Genomic DNA, 17668 nt, shown 5'->3' with positions numbered 1-17668 from the left:
AACGCCCAAATGCCCTGCTGCCATGCAGATAAACACTGGCAGCGGCAGCAAGTGCATGCCCACAGCCACCCCTTGTTCCTTCACACCTTGTATCAGCTGTAATCCAGTCCAGTCCAGTGCTGCCTGCTGAGCAGCACTGACCAACACTGCCTGGGCCCAGGCTTTTATCTCTGAGGCCCCATTATGATGTCAGAAAGCTGGCTCTGGAATCCTGAGGGCTCCACTATGACACGTGCAAAGTTCCGTCTGAACTTTATATAAGACGGTGAGGCTCAGTCAGTCACTCAGTGTTGCCTGAGAGGGCAACACTGCAACAGCCGGCCGCCAGGCTGTCTTTTTTTTGCACAGCTAGTTGCCTCCAGGAGGCCACAAGAGGGAGACAAGGGACTGCAAAATGGAAAATAGGCATCCACCAACTTTACAGACAACTTCTCCTTGCTCCTACAACCTCCATCTTTGCACAGTTTGTTATTCTTCTAGGTAACATAGTAACAAATCCAAATTGCTGCTCTCTTTGTAGGCAAGCAAGGCTTTGTTGCAACTGCAATTCTTACTTCTTCTTGAAATGTAGGGACGACAGTACATTCCATCACATCCATCTAGTGTACACAGGTAGGTCCATTGTGGCGGGCAGGCGAGCGGGCGGGCTGCTTTATTGGCTGTTTGCTGTTCCCCTACTCCACTCCACTATTTGACTGTTGTGCTGCATCAATCAATCAATCAATCAATCAATCAATCAATCAATCAATCAATCAATCAATCAATCAATCAATCAGTGGCTGGCTCAGGTGCAGCTCTTTAACTTACCTAAAACGGAGGGCGGAGAGAAGACAAGGAAGGTGAATGAGGTGTTCCAATGTGAAATGCCGGAAACACAGAAACACAGACGACACACAACAAGAGGTGGCAATCTATTCATTAATTGCATTTAATCAATGAGCTCATTATCACTCATGCATTGTCCAACAGGTGTTGAAATAATGGGATTAAAAGGGGAGATCCCTTCAGAAAGACAGAAACAATAGCAAAGACAAAAAACACTTTTGGAATCTGCTTTTAGTCAACACATAAGGAAAGGGTGCACCGGTCCTGGAAATACTGCAATACCAGGTCAATGCGTGGAGTGGACAGAGCAAGCTCTATTTCCATCTCCCTGTTCTAAAAATCCATTTAATATATGGTCCCCAGATAGGGGACGTATCAGATATTAAACTGATAAGAACAGATACTACACTTGATCTTAGCCAAAAGGCCGAGAAGCGATAACCCGAACGGGCCGCGCGTTGCCCGAGCCTGCCCGATACTGCTGTTCAGCCCTTGCAGCGATTCAGCCTACTTCTAGGCAATTCCATGGGGCCCTGCAGGCTCACACACTCACAGCTACACGGGAGGTGAATAAAGGCCGGAGAGGAAGCCAGACAGGATTTGCTTCTTTTGCTTGCACCACAATGCAGTGCTGAAAGAGGAGGAATCTACATAAAAACGCCTTCCTGGCAACGCCCAAATGCCCTGCTGCCATGCAGATAAACACTGGCAGCGGCAGCAAGTGCATGCCCACAGCCACCCCTTGTTCCTTCACACCTTGTATCAGCTGTAATCCAGTCCAGTCCAGTGCTGCCTGCTGAGCAGCACTGACCAACACTGCCTGGGCCCAGGCTTTTATCTCTGAGGCCCCATTATGATGTCAGAAAGCTGGCTCTGGAATCCTGAGGGCTCCACTATGACACGTGCAAAGTTCCGTCTGAACTTTATATAAGACGGTGAGGCTCAGTCAGTCACTCAGTGTTGCCTGAGAGGGCAACACTGCAACAGCCGGCCGCCAGGCTGTCTTTTTTTTGCACAGCTAGTTGCCTCCAGGAGGCCACAAGAGGGAGACAAGGGACTGCAGAATGGAAAATAGGCATCCACCAACTTTACAGACAACTTCTCCTTGCTCCTACAACCTCCATCCTTGCACAGTTTGTTATTCTTCTAGGTAACATAGTAACAAATCCAAATTGCTGCTCTCTTTGTAGGCAAGCAAGGCTTTGTTGCAACTGCAATTCTTACTTCTTCTTGAAATGTAGGGACGACAGTACATTCCATCACATCCATCTAGTGTACACAGGTAGGTCCATTGTGGCGGGCAGGCGAGCGGGCGGGCTGCTTTATTGGCTGTTTGCTGTTCCCCTACTCCACTCCACTATTTGACTGTTGTGCTGCATCAATCAATCAATCAATCAATCAATCAATCAATCAATCAATCAATCAATCAGTGGCTGGCTCAGGTGCAGCTCTTTAACTTACCTAAAAGGGAGGGCGGAGAGAAGACAAGGAAGGTGAATGAGGTGTTCCAATGTGAAATGCCGGAAACACAGAAACACAGACGACACACAACAAGAGGTGGCAATCTATTCATTAATTGCATTTAATCAATGAGCTCATTATCACTCATGCATTGTCCAACAGGTGTTGAAATAATGGGATTAAAAGGGGAGATCCCTTCAGAAAGACAGAAACAATAGCAAAGACAAAAAACACTTTTGGAATCTGCTTTTAGTCAACACATAAGGAAAGGGTGCACCGGTCCTGGAAATACTGCAATACCAGGTCAATGCGTGGAGTGGACAGAGCAAGCTCTATTTCCATCTCCCTGTTCTAAAAATCCATTTAATATATGGTCCCCAGATAGGGGACGTATCAGATATTAAACTGATAAGAACAGATACTACACTTGATCTTAGCCAAAAGGCCGAGAAGCGATAACCCGAACGGGCCGCGCGTTGCCCGAGCCTGCCCGATACTGCTGTTCAGCCCTTGCAGCGATTCAGCCTACTTCTAGGCAATTCCATGGGGCCCTGCAGGCTCACACACTCACAGCTACACGGGAGGTGAATAAAGGCCGGAGAGGAAGCCAGACAGGATTTGCTTCTTTTGCTTGCACCACAATGCAGTGCTGAAAGAGGAGGAATCTACATAAAAACGCCTTCCTGGCAACGCCCAAATGCCCTGCTGCCATGCAGATAAACATTGGCAGCGGCAGCAAGTGCATGCCCACAGCCACCCCTTGTTCCTTCACACCTTGTATCAGCTGTAATCCAGTCCAGTCCAGTGCTGCCTGCTGAGCAGCACTGACCAACACTGCCTGGGCCCAGGCTTTTATCTCTGAGGCCCCATTATGATGTCAGAAAGCTGGCTCTGGAATCCTGAGGGCTCCACTATGACACGTGCAAAGTTCCGTCTGAACTCTATATAAGACGGTGAGGCTCAGTCAGTCACTCAGTGTTGCCTGAGAGGGCAACACTGCAACAGCCGGCCGCCAGGCTGTCTTTTTTTTGCACAGCTAGTTGCCTCCAGGAGGCCACAAGAGGGAGACAAGGGACTGCAAAATGGAAAATAGGCATCCACCAACTTTACAGACAACTTCTCCTTGCTCCTACAACCTCCATCCTTGCACAGTTTGTTATTCTTCTAGGTAACATAGTAACAAATCCAAATTGCTGCTCTCTTTGTAGGCAAGCAAGGCTTTGTTGCAACTGCAATTCTTACTTCTTCTTGAAATGTAGGGACGACAGTACATTCCATCACATCCATCTAGTGTACACAGGTAGGTCCATTGTGGCGGGCAGGCGAGCGGGCGGGCTGCTTTATTGGCTGTTTGCTGTTCCCCTACTCCACTCCACTATTTGACTGTTGTGCTGCATCAATCAATCAATCAATCAATCAATCAATCAATCAATCAATCAATCAATCAATCAATCAATCAATCAATCAATCAGTGGCTGGCTCAGGTGCAGCTCTTTAACTTACCTAAAAGGGAGGGCGGAGAGAAGACAAGGAAGGTGAATGAGGTGTTCCAATGTGAAATGCCGGAAACACAGAAACACAGACGACACACAACAAGAGGTGGCAATCTATTCATTAATTGCATTTAATCAATGAGCTCATTATCACTCATGCATTGTCCAACAGGTGTTGAAATAATGGGATTAAAAGGGGAGATCCCTTCAGAAAGACAGAAACAATAGCAAAGACAAAAAACACTTTTGGAATCTGCTTTTAGTCAACACATAAGGAAAGGGTGCACCGGTCCTGGAAATACTGCAATACCAGGTCAATGCGTGGAGTGGACAGAGCAAGCTCTATTTCCATCTCCCTGTTCTAAAAATCCATTTAATATATGGTCCCCAGATAGGGGACGTATCAGATATTAAACTGATAAGAACAGATACTACACTTGATGTTAGCCAAAAGGCCGAGAAGCGATAACCCGAACGGGCCGCGCGTTGCCCGAGCCTGCCCGATACTGCTGTTCAGCCCTTGCAGCGATTCAGCCTACTTCTAGGCAATTCCATGGGGCCCTGCAGGCTCACACACTCACAGCTACACGGGAGGTGAATAAAGGCCGGAGAGGAAGCCAGACAGGATTTGCTTCTTTTGCTTGCACCACAATGCAGTGCTGAAAGAGGAGGAATCTACATAAAAACGCCTTCCTGGCAACGCCCAAATGCCCTGCTGCCATGCAGATAAACACTGGCAGCGGCAGCAAGTGCATGCCCACAGCCACCCCTTGTTCCTTCACACCTTGTATCAGCTGTAATCCAGTCCAGTCCAGTGCTGCCTGCTGAGCAGCACTGACCAACACTGCCTGGGCCCAGGCTTTTATCTCTGAGGCCCCATTATGATGTCAGAAAGCTGGCTCTGGAATCCTGAGGGCTCCACTATGACACGTGCAAAGTTCCGTCTGAACTTTATATAAGACGGTGAGGCTCAGTCAGTCACTCAGTGTTGCCTGAGAGGGCAACAATGCAACAGCCGGCCGCCAGGCTGTCTTTTTTTTGCACAGCTAGTTGCCTCCAGGAGGCCACAAGAGGGAGACAAGGGACTGCAAAATGGAAAATAGGCATCCACCAACTTAACAGACAACTTCTCCTTGCTCCTACAACCTCCATCCTTGCACAGTTTGTTATTCTTCTAGGTAACATAGTAACAAATCCAAATTGCTGCTCTCTTTGTAGGCAAGCAAGGCTTTGTTGCAACTGCAATTCTTACTTCTTCTTGAAATGTAGGGACGACAGTACATTCCATCACATCCATCTAGTGTACACAGGTAGGTCCATTGTGGCGGGCAGGCGAGCGGGCGGGCTGCTTTATTGGCTGTTTGCTGTTCCCCTACTCCACTCCACTATTTGACTGTTGTGCTGCATCAATCAATCAATCAATCAATCAATCAATCAATCAATCAATCAATCAATCAATCAATCAATCAGTGGCTGGCTCAGGTGCAGCTCTTTAACTTACCTAAAAGGGAGGGCGGAGAGAAGACAAGGAAGGTGAATGAGGTGTTCCAATGTGAAATGCCGGAAACACAGAAACACAGACGACACACAACAAGAGGTGGCAATCTATTCATTAATTGCATTTAATCAATGAGCTCATTATCACTCATGCATTGTCCAACAGGTGTTGAAATAATGGGATTAAAAGGGGAGATCCCTTCAGAAAGACAGAAACAATAGCAAAGACAAAAAACACTTTTGGAATCTGCTTTTAGTCAACACATAAGGAAAGGGTGCACCGGTCCTGGAAATACTGCAATACCAGGTCAATGCGTGGAGTGGACAGAGCAAGCTCTATTTCCATCTCCCTGTTCTAAAAATCCATTTAATATATGGTCCCCAGATAGGGGACGTATCAGATATTAAACTGATAAGAACAGATACTACACTTGATCTTAGCCAAAAGGCCGAGAAGCGATAACCCGAACGGGCCGCGCGTTGCCCGAGCCTGCCCGATACTGCTGTTCAGCCCTTGCAGCGATTCAGCCTACTTCTAGGCAATTCCATGGGGCCCTGCAGGCTCACACACTCACAGCTACACGGGAGGTGAATAAAGGCCGGAGAGGAAGCCAGACAGGATTTGCTTCTTTTGCTTGCACCACAATGCAGTGCTGAAAGAGGAGGAATCTACATAAAAACGCCTTCCTGGCAACGCCCAAATGCCCTGCTGCCATGCAGATAAACACTGGCAGCGGCAGCAAGTGCATGCCCACAGCCACCCCTTGTTCCTTCACACCTTGTATCAGCTGTAATCCAGTCCAGTCCAGTGCTGCCTGCTGAGCAGCACTGTCCAACACTGCCTGGGCCCAGGCTTTTATCTCTGAGGCCCCATTATGATGTCAGAAAGCTGGCTCTGGAATCCTGAGGGCTCCACTATGACACGTGCAAAGTTCCGTCTGAACTTTATATAAGACGGTGAGGCTCAGTCAGTCACTCAGTGTTGCCTGAGAGGGCAACACTGCAACAGCCGGCCGCCAGGCTGTCTTTTTTTTGCACAGCTAGTTGCCTCCAGGAGGCCACAAGAGGGAGACAAGGGACTGCAAAATGGAAAATAGGCATCCACCAACTTTACAGACAACTTCTCCTTGCTCCTACAACCTCCATCCTTGCACAGTTTGTTATTCTTCTAGGTAACATAGTAACAAATCCAAATTGCTGCTCTCTTTGTAGGCAAGCAAGGCTTTGTTGCAACTGCAATTCTTACTTCTTCTTGAAATGTAGGGACGACAGTACATTCCATCACATCCATCTAGTGTACACAGGTAGGTCCATTGTGGCGGGCAGGCGAGCGGGCGGGCTGCTTTATTGGCTGTTTGCTGTTCCCCTACTCCACTCCACTATTTGACTGTTGTGCTGCATCAATCAATCAATCAATCAATCAATCAATCAATCAGTGGCTGGCTCAGGTGCAGCTCTTTAACTTACCTAAAAGGGAGGGCGGAGAGAAGACAAGGAAGGTGAATGAGGTGTTCCAATGTGAAATGCCGGAAACACAGAAACACAGACGACACACAACAAGAGGTGGCAATCTATTCATTAATTGCATTTAATCAATGAGCTCATTATCACTCATGCATTGTCCAACAGGTGTTGAAATAATGGGATTAAAAGGGGAGATCCCTTCAGAAAGACAGAAACAATAGCAAAGACAAAAAACACTTTTGGAATCTGCTTTTAGTCAACACATAAGGAAAGGGTGCACCGGTCCTGGAAATACTGCAATACCAGGTCAATGCGTGGAGTGGACAGAGCAAGCTCTATTTCCATCTCCCTGTTCTAAAAATCCATTTAATATATGGTCCCCAGATAGGGGACGTATCAGATATTAAACTGATAAGAACAGATACTACACTTGATCTTAGCCAAAAGGCCGAGAAGCGATAACCCGAACGGGCCGCGCGTTGCCCGAGCCTGCCCGATACTGCTGTTCAGCCCTTGCAGCGATTCAGCCTACTTCTAGGCAATTCCATGGGGCCCTGCAGGCTCACACACTCACAGCTACACGGGAGGTGAATAAAGGCCGGAGAGGAAGCCAGACAGGATTTGCTTCTTTTGCTTGCACCACAATGCAGTGCTGAAAGAGGAGGAATCTACATAAAAACGCCTTCCTGGCAACGCCCAAATGCCCTGCTGCCATGCAGATAAACACTGGCAGCGGCAGCAAGTGCATGCCCACAGCCACCCCTTGTTCCTTCACACCTTGTATCAGCTGTAATCCAGTCCAGTCCAGTGCTGCCTGCTGAGCAGCACTGACCAACACTGCCTGGGCCCAGGCTTTTATCTCTGAGGCCCCATTATGATGTCAGAAAGCTGGCTCTGGAATCCTGAGGGCTCCACTATGACACGTGCAAAGTTCCGTCTGAACTTTATATAAGACGGTGAGGCTCAGTCAGTCACTCAGTGTTGCCTGAGAGGGCAACACTGCAACAGCCGGCCGCCAGGCTGTCTTTTTTTTGCACAGCTAGTTGCCTCCAGGAGGCCACAAGAGGGAGACAAGGGACTGCAAAATGGAAAATAGGCATCCACCAACTTTACAGACAACTTCTCCTTGCTCCTACAACCTCCATCCTTGCACAGTTTGTTATTCTTCTAGGTAACATAGTAACAAATCCAAATTGCTGCTCTCTTTGTAGGCAAGCAAGGCTTTGTTGCAACTGCAATTCTTACTTCTTCTTGAAATGTAGGGACGACAGTACATTCCATCACATCCATCTAGTGTACACAGGTAGGTCCATTGTGGCGGGCAGGCGAGCGGGCGGGCTGCTTTATTGGCTGTTTGCTGTTCCCCTACTCCACTCCACTATTTGACTGTTGTGCTGCATCAATCAATCAATCAATCAATCAATCAATCAATCAATCAATCAGTGGCTGGCTCAGGTGCAGCTCTTTAACTTACCTAAAAGGGAGGGCGGAGAGAAGACAAGGAAGGTGAATGAGGTGTTCCAATGTGAAATGCCGGAAACACAGAAACACAGACGACACACAACAAGAGGTGGCAATCTATTCATTAATTGCATTTAATCAATGAGCTCATTATCACTCATGCATTGTCCAACAGGTGTTGAAATAATGGGATTAAAAGGGGAGATCCCTTCAGAAAGACAGAAACAATAGCAAAGACAAAAAACACTTTTGGAATCTGCTTTTAGTCAACACATAAGGAAAGGGTGCACCGGTCCTGGAAATACTGCAATACCAGGTCAATGCGTGGAGTGGACAGAGCAAGCTCTATTTCCATCTCCCTGTTCTAAAAATCCATTTAATATATGGTCCCCAGATAGGGGACGTATCAGATATTAAACTGATAAGAACAGATACTACACTTGATCTTAGCCAAAAGGCCGAGAAGCGATAACCCGAACGGGCCGCGCGTTGCCCGAGCCTGCCCGATACTGCTGTTCAGCCCTTGCAGCGATTCAGCCTACTTCTAGGCAATTCCATGGGGCCCTGCAGGCTCACACACTCACAGCTACACGGGAGGTGAATAAAGGCCGGAGAGGAAGCCAGACAGGATTTGCTTCTTTTGCTTGCACCACAATGCAGTGCTGAAAGAGGAGGAATCTACATAAAAACGCCTTCCTGGCAACGCCCAAATGCCCTGCTGCCATGCAGATAAACACTGGCAGCGGCAGCAAGTGCATGCCCACAGCCACCCCTTGTTCCTTCACACCTTGTATCAGCTGTAATCCAGTCCAGTCCAGTGCTGCCTGCTGAGCAGCACTGACCAACACTGCCTGGGCCCAGGCTTTTATCTCTGAGGCCCCATTATGATGTCAGAAAGCTGGCTCTGGAATCCTGAGGGCTCCACTATGACACGTGCAAAGTTCCGTCTGAACTTTATATAAGACGGTGAGGCTCAGTCAGTCACTCAGTGTTGCCTGAGAGGGCAACACTGCAACAGCCGGCCGCCAGGCTGTCTTTTTTTTGCACAGCTAGTTGCCTCCAGGAGGCCACAAGAGGGAGACAAGGGACTGCAAAATGGAAAATAGGCATCCACCAACTTTACAGACAACTTCTCCTTGCTCCTACAACCTCCATCCTTGCACAGTTTGTTATTCTTCTAGGTAACATAGTAACAAATCCAAATTGCTGCTCTCTTTGTAGGCAAGCAAGGCTTTGTTGCAACTGCAATTCTTACTTCTTCTTGAAATGTAGGGACGACAGTACATTCCATCACATCCATCTAGTGTACACAGGTAGGTCCATTGTGGCGGGCAGGCGAGCGGGCGGGCTGCTTTATTGGCTGTTTGCTGTTCCCCTACTCCACTCCACTATTTGACTGTTGTGCTGCATCAATCAATCAATCAATCAATCAATCAATCAATCAATCAATCAATCAATCAATCAATCAATCAGTGGCTGGCTCAGGTGCAGCTCTTTAACTTACCTAAAAGGGAGGGCGGAGAGAAGACAAGGAAGGTGAATGAGGTGTTCCAATGTGAAATGCCGGAAACACAGAAACACAGACGACACACAACAAGAGGTGGCAATCTATTCATTAATTGCATTTAATCAATGAGCTCATTATCACTCATGCATTGTCCAACAGGTGTTGAAATAATGGGATTAAAAGGGGAGATCCCTTCAGAAAGACAGAAACAATAGCAAAGACAAAAAACACTTTTGGAATCTGCTTTTAGTCAACACATAAGGAAAGGGTGCACCGGTCCTGGAAATACTGCAATACCAGGTCAATGCGTGGAGTGGACAGAGCAAGCTCTATTTCCATCTCCCTGTTCTAAAAATCCATTTAATATATGGTCCCCAGATAGGGGACGTATCAGATATTAAACTGATAAGAACAGATACTACACTTGATCTTAGCCAAAAGGCCGAGAAGCGATAACCCGAACGGGCCGCGCGTTGCCCGAGCCTGCCCGATACTGCTGTTCAGCCCTTGCAGCGATTCAGCCTACTTCTAGGCAATTCCATGGGGCCCTGCAGGCTCACACACTCACAGCTACACGGGAGGTGAATAAAGGCCGGAGAGGAAGCCAGACAGGATTTGCTTCTTTTGCTTGCACCACAATGCAGTGCTGAAAGAGGAGGAATCTACATAAAAACGCCTTCCTGGCAACGCCCAAATGCCCTGCTGCCATGCAGATAAACACTGGCAGCGGCAGCAAGTGCATGCCCACAGCCACCCCTTGTTCCTTCACACCTTGTATCAGCTGTAATCCAGTCCAGTCCAGTGCTGCCTGCTGAGCAGCACTGACCAACACTGCCTGGGCCCAGGCTTTTATCTCTGAGGCCCCATTATGATGTCAGAAAGCTGGCTCTGGAATCCTGAGGGCTCCACTATGACACGTGCAAAGTTCCGTCTGAACTTTATATAAGACGGTGAGGCTCAGTCAGTCACTCAGTGTTGCCTGAGAGGGCAACACTGCAACAGCCGGCCGCCAGGCTGTCTTTTTTTTGCACAGCTAGTTGCCTCCAGGAGGCCACAAGAGGGAGACAAGGGACTGCAAAATGGAAAATAGGCATCCACCAACTTTACAGACAACTTCTCCTTGCTCCTACAACCTCCATCCTTGCACAGTTTGTTATTCTTCTAGGTAACATAGTAACAAATCCAAATTGCTGCTCTCTTTGTAGGCAAGCAAGGCTTTGTTGCAACTGCAATTCTTACTTCTTCTTGAAATGTAGGGACGACAGTACATTCCATCACATCCATCTAGTGTACACAGGTAGGTCCATTGTGGCGGGCAGGCGAGCGGGCGGGCTGCTTTATTGGCTGTTTGCTGTTCCCCTACTCCACTCCACTATTTGACTGTTGTGCTGCATCAATCAATCAATCAATCAATCAATCAATCAATCAATCAATCAATCAATCAATCAGTGGCTGGCTCAGGTGCAGCTCTTTAACTTACCTAAAAGGGAGGGCGGAGAGAAGACAAGGAAGGTGAATGAGGTGTTCCAATGTGAAATGCCGGAAACACAGAAACACAGACGACACACAACAAGAGGTGGCAATCTATTCATTAATTGCATTTAATCAATGAGCTCATTATCACTCATGCATTGTCCAACAGGTGTTGAAATAATGGGATTAAAAGGGGAGATCCCTTCAGAAAGACAGAAACAATAGCAAAGACAAAAAACACTTTTGGAATCTGCTTTTAGTCAACACATAAGGAAAGGGTGCACCGGTCCTGGAAATACTGCAATACCAGGTCAATGCGTGGAGTGGACAGAGCAAGCTCTATTTCCATCTCCCTGTTCTAAAAATCCATTTAATATATGGTCCCCAGATAGGGGACGTATCAGATATTAAACTGATAAGAACAGATACTACACTTGATCTTAGCCAAAAGGCCGAGAAGCGATAACCCGAACGGGCCGCGCGTTGCCCGAGCCTGCCCGATACTGCTGTTCAGCCCTTGCAGCGATTCAGCCTACTTCTAGGCAATTCCATGGGGCCCTGCAGGCTCACACACTCACAGCTACACGGGAGGTGAATAAAGGCCGGAGAGGAAGCCAGACAGGATTTGCTTCTTTTGCTTGCACCACAATGCAGTGCTGAAAGAAGAGGAATCTACATAAAAACGCCTTCCTGGCAACGCCCAAATGCCCTGCTGCCATGCAGATAAACACTGGCAGCGGCAGCAAGTGCATGCCCACAGCCACCCCTTGTTCCTTCACACCTTGTATCAGCTGTAATCCAGTCCAGTCCAGTGCTGCCTGCTGAGCAGCACTGACCAACACTGCCTGGGCCCAGGCTTTTATCTCTGAGGCCCCATTATGATGTCAGAAAGCTGGCTCTGGAATCCTGAGGGCTCCACTATGACACGTGCAAAGTTCCGTCTGAACTTTATATAAGACGGTGAGGCTCAGTCAGTCACTCAGTGTTGCCTGAGAGGGCAACACTGCAACAGCCGGCCGCCAGGCTGTCTTTTTTTTGCACAGCTAGTTGCCTCCAGGAGGCCACAAGAGGGAGACAAGGGACTGCAAAATGGAAAATAGGCATCCACCAACTTTACAGACAACTTCTCCTTGCTCCTACAACCTCCATCCTTGCACAGTTTGTTATTCTTCTAGGTAACATAGTAACAAATCCAAATTGCTGCTCTCTTTGTAGGCAAGCAAGGCTTTGTTGCAACTGCAATTCTTACTTCTTCTTGAAATGTAGGGACGACAGTACATTCCATCACATCCATCTAGTGTACACAGGTAGGTCCATTGTGGCGGGCAGGCGAGCGGGCGGGCTGCTTTATTGGCTGTTTGCTGTTCCCCTACTCCACTCCACTATTTGACTGTTGTGCTGCATCAATCAATCAATCAATCAATCAATCAATCAATCAATCAATCAATCAATCAATCAATCAATCAGTGGCTGGCTCAGGTGCAGCTCTTTAACTTACCTAAAAGGGAGGGCGGAGAGAAGACAAGGAAGGTGAATGAGGTGTTCCAATGTGAAATGCCGGAAACACAGAAACACAGACGACACACAACAAGAGGTGGCAATCTATTCATTAATTGCATTTAATCAATGAGCTCATTATCACTCATGCATTGTCCAACAGGTGTTGAAATAATGGGATTAAAAGGGGAGATCCCTTCAGAAAGACAGAAACAATAGCAAAGACAAAAAACACTTTTGGAATCTGCTTTTAGTCAACACATAAGGAAAGGGTGCACCGGTCCTGGAAATACTGCAATACCAGGTCAATGCGTGGAGTGGACAGAGCAAGCTCTATTTCCATCTCCCTGTTCTAAAAATCCATTTAATATATGGTCCCCAGATAGGGGACGTATCAGATATTAAACTGATAAGAACAGATACTACACTTGATCTTAGCCAAAAGGCCGAGAAGCGATAACCCGAACGGGCCGCGCGTTGCCCGAGCCTGCCCGATACTGCTGTTCAGCCCTTGCAGCGATTCAGCCTACTTCTAGGCAATTCCATGGGGCCCTGCAGGCTCACACACTCACAGCTACACGGGAGGTGAATAAAGGCCGGAGAGGAAGCCAGACAGGATTTGCTTCTTTTGCTTGCACCACAATGCAGTGCTGAAAGAGGAGGAATCTACATAAAAACGCCTTCCTGGCAACGCCCAAATGCCCTGCTGCCATGCAGATAAACACTGGCAGCGGCAGCAAGTGCATGCCCACAGCCACCCCTTGTTCCTTCACACCTTGTATCAGCTGTAATCCAGTCCAGTCCAGTGCTGCCTGCTGAGCAGCACTGACCAACACTGCCTGGGCCCAGGCTTTTATCTCTGAGGCCCCATTATGATGTCAGAAAGCTGGCTCTGGAATCCTGAGGGCTCCACTATGACACGTGCAAAGTTCCGTCTGAACTTTATATAAGACGGTGAGGCTCAGTCAGTCACTCAGTGTTGCCTGAGAGGGCAACACTGCAACAGCCGGCCGCCAGGCTGTCTTTTTTTTGCACAGCTAGTTGCCTCCAGGAGGCCACAAGAGGGGGACAAGGGACTGCAAAATGGAAAATAGGCATCCACCAACTTTACAGACAACTTCTCCTTGCTCCTACAACCTCCATCCTTGCACAGTTTGTTATTCTTCTAGGTAACATAGTAACAAATCCAAATTGCTGCTCTCTTTGTAGGCAAGCAAGGCTTTGTTGCAACTGCAATTCTTACTTCTTCTTGAAATGTAGGGACGACAGTACATTCCATCACATCCATCTAGTGTACACAGGTAGGTCCATTGTGGCGGGCAGGCGAGCGGGCGGGCTGCTTTATTGGCTGTTTGCTGTTCCCCTACTCCACTCCACTATTTGACTGTTGTGCTGCATCAATCAATCAATCAATCAATCAATCAATCAATCAATCAATCAATCAATCAATCAATCAGTGGCTGGCTCAGGTGCAGCTCTTTAACTTACCTAAAAGGGAGGGCGGAGAGAAGACAAGGAAGGTGAATGAGGTGTTCCAATGTGAAATGCCGGAAACACAGAAACACAGACGACACACAACAAGAGGTGGCAATCTATTCATTAATTGCATTTAATCAATGAGCTCATTATCACTCATGCATTGTCCAACAGGTGTTGAAATAATGGGATTAAAAGGGGAGATCCCTTCAGAAAGACAGAAACAATAGCAAAGACAAAAAACACTTTTGGAATCTGCTTTTAGTCAACACATAAGGAAAGGGTGCACCGGTCCTGGAAATACTGCAATACCAGGTCAATGCGTGGAGTGGACAGAGCAAGCTCTATTTCCATCTCCCTGTTCTAAAAATCCATTTAATATATGGTCCCCAGATAGGGGACGTATCAGATATTAAACTGATAAGAACAGATACTACACTTGATCTTAGCCAAAAGGCCGAGAAGCGATAACCCGAACGGGCCGCGCGTTGCCCGAGCCTGCCCGATACTGCTGTTCAGCCCTTGCAGCGATTCAGCCTACTTCTAGGCAATTCCATGGGGCCCTGCAGGCTCACACACTCACAGCTACACGGGAGGTGAATAAAGGCCGGAGAGGAAGCCAGACAGGATTTGCTTCTTTTGCTTGCACCACAATGCAGTGCTGAAAGAGGAGGAATCTACATAAAAACGCCTTCCTGGCAACGCCCAAATGCCCTGCTGCCATGCAGATAAACACTGGCAGCGGCAGCAAGTGCATGCCCACAGCCACCCCTTGTTCCTTCACACCTTGTATCAGCTGTAATCCAGTCCAGTCCAGTGCTGCCTGCTGAGCAGCACTGACCAACACTGCCTGGGCCCAGGCTTTTATCTCTGAGGCCCCATTATGATGTCAGAAAGCTGGCTCTGGAATCCTGAGGGCTCCACTATGACACGTGCAAAGTTCCGTCTGAACTTTATATAAGACGGTGAGGCTCAGTCAGTCACTCAGTGTTGCCTGAGAGGGCAACACTGCAACAGCCGGCCGCCAGGCTGTCTTTTTTTTGCACAGCTAGTTGCCTCCAGGAGGCCACAAGAGGGAGACAAGGGACTGCAAAATGGAAAATAGGCATCCACCAACTTTACAGACAACTTCTCCTTGCTCCTACAACCTCCATCCTTGCACAGTTTGTTATTCTTCTAGGTAACATAGTAACAAATCCAAATTGCTGCTCTCTTTGTAGGCAAGCAAGGCTTTGTTGCAACTGCAATTCTTACTTCTTCTTGAAATGTAGGGACGACAGTACATTCCATCACATCCATCTAGTGTACACAGGTAGGTCCATTGTGGCGGGCAGGCGAGCGGGCGGGCTGCTTTATTGGCTGTTTGCTGTTCCCCTACTCCACTCCACTATTTGACTGTTGTGCTGCATCAATCAATCAATCAATCAATCAATCAATCAATCAATCAATCAATCAGTGGCTGGCTCAGGTGCAGCTCTTTAACTTACCTAAAAGGGAGGGCGGAGAGAAGACAAGGAAGGTGAATGAGGTGTTCCAATGTGAAATGCCGGAAACACAGAAACACAGACGACACACAACAAGACGTGGCAATCTATTCATTAATTGCATTTAATCAATGAGCTCATTATCACTCATGCATTGTCCAACAGGTGTTGAAATAATGGGATTAAAAGGGGAGATCCCTTCAGAAAGACAGAAACAATAGCAAAGACAAAAAACACTTTTGGAATCTGCTTTTAGTCAACACATAAGGAAAGGGTGCACCGGTCCTGGAAATACTGCAATACCAGGTCAATGCGTGGAGTGGACAGAGCAAGCTCTATTTCCATCTCCCTGTTCTAAAAATCCATTTAATATATGGTCCCCAGATAGGGGACGTATCAGATATTAAACTGATAAGAACAGATACTACACTTGATCTTAGCCAAAAGGCCGAGAAGCGATAACCCGAACGGGCCGCGCGTTGCCCGAGCCTGCCCGATACTGCTGTTCAGCCCTTGCAGCGATTCAGCCTACTTCTAGGCAATTCCATGGGGCCCTGCAGGCTCACACACTCACAGCTACACGGGAGGTGAATAAAGGCCGGAGAGGAAGCCAGACAGGATTTGCTTCTTTTGCTTGCACCACAATGCAGTGCTGAAAGAGGAGGAATCTACATAAAAACGCCTTCCTGGCAACGCCCAAATGCCCTGCTGCCATGCAGATAAACACTGGCAGCGGCAGCAAGTGCATGCCCACAGCCACCCCTTGTTCCTTCACACCTTGTATCAGCTGTAATCCAGTCCAGTCCAGTGCTGCCTGCTGAGCAGCACTGACCAACACTGCCTGGGCCCAGGCTTTTATCTCTGAGGCCCCATTATGATGTCAGAAAGCTGGCTCTGGAATCCTGAGGGCTCCACTATGACACGTGCAAAGTTCCGTCTGAACTTTATATAAGACGGTGAGGCTCAGTCAGTCACTCAGTGTTGCCTGAGAGGGCAACACTGCAACAGCCGGCCGCCAGGCTGTCTTTTTTTTGCACAGCTAGTTGCCTCCAGGAGGCCACAAGAGGGAGACAAGGGACTGCAAAATGGAAAATAGGCATCCACCAACTTTACAGACAACTTCTCCTTGCTCCTACAACCTCCATCCTTGCACAGTTTGTTATTCTTCTAGGTAACATAGTAACAAATCCAAATTGCTGCTCTCTTTGTAGGCAAGCAAGGCTTTGTTGCAACTGCAATTCTTACTTCTTCTTGAAATGTAGGGACGACAGTACATTCCATCACATCCATCTAGTGTACACAGGTAGGTCCATTGTGGCGGGCAGGCGAGCGGGCGGGCTGCTTTATTGGCTGTTTGCTGTTCCCCTACTCCACTCCACTATTTGACTGTTGTGCTGCATCAATCAATCAATCAATCAATCAATCAATCAATCAATCAATCAGTGGCTGGCTCAGGTGCAGCTCTTTAACTTACCTAAAAGGGAGGGCGGAGAGAAGACAAGGAAGGTGAATGAGGTGTTCCAATGTGAAATGCCGGAAACACAGAAACACAGACGACACACAACAAGAGGTGGCAATCTATTCATTAATTGCATTTAATCAATGAGCTCATTATCACTCATGCATTGTCCAACAGGTGTTGAAATAATGGGATTAAAAGGGGAGATCCCTTCAGAAAGACAGAAACAATAGCAAAGACAAAAAACACTTTTGGAATCTGCTTTTAGTCAACACATAAGGAAAGGGTGCACCGGTCCTGGAAATACTGCAATACCAGGTCAATGCGTGGAGTGGACAGAGCAAGCTCTATTTCCATCTCCCTGTTCTTCTCCCTGTTCTAAAAATCCATTTAATATATGGTCCCCAGATAGGGGACGTATCAGATATTAAACTGATAAGAACAGATACTACACTTGATCTTAGCCAAAAGGCCGAGAAGCGATAACCCGAACGGGCCGCGCGTTGCCCGAGCCTGCCCGATACTGCTGTTCAGCCCTTGCAGCGATTCAGCCTACTTCTAGGCAATTCCA

The 17668-nt window shown here is 47.7% G+C and overlaps 11 non-coding genes and 1 pseudogene across 11 annotated transcripts; all 12 read right to left on the bottom strand.

Annotated features, from left to right (window-relative positions):
• Positions 1-1073: 1073 nt before the first annotated feature.
• LOC142697011 (U2 spliceosomal RNA) lies at positions 1074-1264 on the bottom strand. The gene has a single exon (XR_012864846.1). It is a non-coding gene; the product is annotated as a U2 spliceosomal RNA (small nuclear RNA).
• A 1288-nt stretch (positions 1265-2552) lies between these two features.
• LOC142696999 (U2 spliceosomal RNA) lies at positions 2553-2743 on the bottom strand. Its single transcript, XR_012864835.1, has one exon. It is a non-coding gene; the product is annotated as a U2 spliceosomal RNA (small nuclear RNA).
• Positions 2744-4055: 1312 nt separating this feature from the next.
• Positions 4056-4246, bottom strand: LOC142696605 (U2 spliceosomal RNA). Its single transcript, XR_012864485.1, has one exon. It is a non-coding gene; the product is annotated as a U2 spliceosomal RNA (small nuclear RNA).
• Positions 4247-5546: 1300 nt separating this feature from the next.
• Positions 5547-5737, bottom strand: LOC142696987 (U2 spliceosomal RNA). The gene has a single exon (XR_012864824.1). It is a non-coding gene; the product is annotated as a U2 spliceosomal RNA (small nuclear RNA).
• Positions 5738-7009: 1272 nt separating this feature from the next.
• LOC142696972 (U2 spliceosomal RNA) lies at positions 7010-7200 on the bottom strand. The gene has a single exon (XR_012864812.1). It is a non-coding gene; the product is annotated as a U2 spliceosomal RNA (small nuclear RNA).
• A 1280-nt stretch (positions 7201-8480) lies between these two features.
• Positions 8481-8671, bottom strand: LOC142696960 (U2 spliceosomal RNA). The gene has a single exon (XR_012864801.1). It is a non-coding gene; the product is annotated as a U2 spliceosomal RNA (small nuclear RNA).
• A 1300-nt stretch (positions 8672-9971) lies between these two features.
• LOC142696948 (U2 spliceosomal RNA) lies at positions 9972-10162 on the bottom strand. The gene has a single exon (XR_012864790.1). It is a non-coding gene; the product is annotated as a U2 spliceosomal RNA (small nuclear RNA).
• A 1292-nt stretch (positions 10163-11454) lies between these two features.
• LOC142696936 (U2 spliceosomal RNA) lies at positions 11455-11645 on the bottom strand. Its single transcript, XR_012864779.1, has one exon. It is a non-coding gene; the product is annotated as a U2 spliceosomal RNA (small nuclear RNA).
• A 1300-nt stretch (positions 11646-12945) lies between these two features.
• On the bottom strand, positions 12946-13136 carry LOC142696924 (U2 spliceosomal RNA). Its single transcript, XR_012864768.1, has one exon. It is a non-coding gene; the product is annotated as a U2 spliceosomal RNA (small nuclear RNA).
• Positions 13137-14432: 1296 nt separating this feature from the next.
• LOC142696912 (U2 spliceosomal RNA) lies at positions 14433-14623 on the bottom strand. The gene has a single exon (XR_012864757.1). It is a non-coding gene; the product is annotated as a U2 spliceosomal RNA (small nuclear RNA).
• Positions 14624-15907: 1284 nt separating this feature from the next.
• On the bottom strand, positions 15908-16098 carry LOC142696900 (U2 spliceosomal RNA). Its single transcript, XR_012864746.1, has one exon. It is a non-coding gene; the product is annotated as a U2 spliceosomal RNA (small nuclear RNA).
• Positions 16099-17378: 1280 nt separating this feature from the next.
• LOC142696613 (U2 spliceosomal RNA) lies at positions 17379-17581 on the bottom strand (annotated as a pseudogene).
• Between the last annotated feature and the right edge of the window lie 87 nt (positions 17582-17668).

Source organism: Rhinoderma darwinii (genome assembly GCF_050947455.1).
Source record: "Rhinoderma darwinii isolate aRhiDar2 chromosome 5 unlocalized genomic scaffold, aRhiDar2.hap1 SUPER_5_unloc_7, whole genome shotgun sequence".
Taxonomy (NCBI): Eukaryota; Metazoa; Chordata; class Amphibia; order Anura; family Rhinodermatidae; genus Rhinoderma; species Rhinoderma darwinii.
This window is presented reverse-complemented; position numbering and strand designations above follow the sequence as displayed.